Source organism: Mus caroli, chromosome 17, assembly GCF_900094665.2.
Source record: "Mus caroli chromosome 17, CAROLI_EIJ_v1.1, whole genome shotgun sequence".
NCBI classification, from domain to species: domain Eukaryota; kingdom Metazoa; phylum Chordata; class Mammalia; order Rodentia; family Muridae; genus Mus; species Mus caroli.
The window spans coordinates 31,850,423-31,851,785 of record NC_034586.1 but is presented as its reverse complement, the minus strand read 5'-3'; the positions used below and the strand labels follow the sequence as shown (position 1 = coordinate 31,851,785).

The window sequence follows — 1,363 nt, the reverse complement described above, 5'->3', positions numbered from 1 at the left end:
TGAAGAAATGTAGTAGTTTGTTCTCTCTCTCTCTCTCTCTCTCTGTGTGTGTGTGTGTGTGTGTGTGTGTGTGTGTGTGTGTCTGAGTGCTCTATCTGCATGTATACCTAAATGCCAGAAGAGAGAACAGATCCTTTTATAGATGGTTGGGAGCCACCATGTGGTTGTGGTTGGTGGGAATTGAACTCAGGTCCTCAGCCTTCTGTATTTTCTTTTAAACATCACACACACAGACACACACACACACACACACACACCTGGCTTTCAACCTTCTTGGCTGAGTACTAGAATTGCCACCGGTGGGCACGCTTTCTTTTCTTTTCCCTTTTTAATTTAGTTTTTCAAGAGTTTATCTGTGTAGCACTGGCTGTCCTGGAATTCACTCTATACGCCAGGATAGCGCTGAACTTAGAGATCCTCCTGCCTCTACCTCCTGGGCACTTGCCACCCCTGTCCAGTTCCAACATGCTTTTTTACAATGTGGTCTTCAGAGGTGAGAACAAGGTCTGTGAGAAGACAGAGAGAGTCTGTGTCCTGTAGACAGGAGACCTCAATAGCCCCATGCTACCTGCCTTACTCTGCTGTCTGGTCCCTGGACAGGCTCATGTTGGAGGTTAGCTACCAAAGGCCCTGTTCTGTCTCCCAATGAACTGCCTGCATATGCAGCCCCCTCTTCCCTGGCCCTTGGTCCAGTCCACATGTTAAGAGCCCAGGACGAACGGATAGCTTAGTGTAGTGCAAAGGCTTCTTTCTGCCTTGTGAATACAACTCCAGTCCTCCCTAGTCTGTGTTGCCCTTAGAGCTGGAAATGATCCCTTCAGTATCTCCAGAACACTGTTGTTGCAACAGCAACAAGGCTGTCCCGAGAACTCTCCTTTGCGGTGACTGACTATCAGGCCATCACAGTTCCTGGACATTCCCCACACATCTGCCCATGGTATCATGCCTACCGCTGGTTTCACTTGTATATCATGGACAGAAGTGTCCAGACCCTTGGAGAAACCAGAGTTTCTCCACCTAGCTGGCCTGGTGACCCTTCTGACTCTTTGGAGCAGTGTCTCTCAACCTGTGGGACACGACCCCTTTGGAGGTCAGATGACCTTTTCACAAGAGCCCCATATCAGATATTTACCTTACAATTCATAACAGTAGCAAAATTACAGTTATGAAGTAGCAAAAAAAAATGTTATGTTATGGTTGGGGGTCACTGCAACATGAGGAACTGTATTAAAGGGTCGCATCATCAAGAAGGTAGAACCCCGCCAGGTGTGGTGGTGCACGCCTTTAATCCCAGCACTCGGGAGGCAGAGGCAGGTGGATTTCTGAGTTTGAGGCCAGCCTGGTCTACAGAGTGAGTTCCAGG

At 48.5% G+C, this 1,363-nt stretch overlaps 1 protein-coding gene across 1 annotated transcript in view; it reads right to left on the bottom strand.

The window, feature by feature from the left end:
• Positions 1–1,363, bottom strand: part of Ly6g5c (lymphocyte antigen 6 family member G5C) — a 3,822-nt gene that overhangs the window by 2,143 nt on the left and 316 nt on the right. The window lies entirely within an intron of this gene.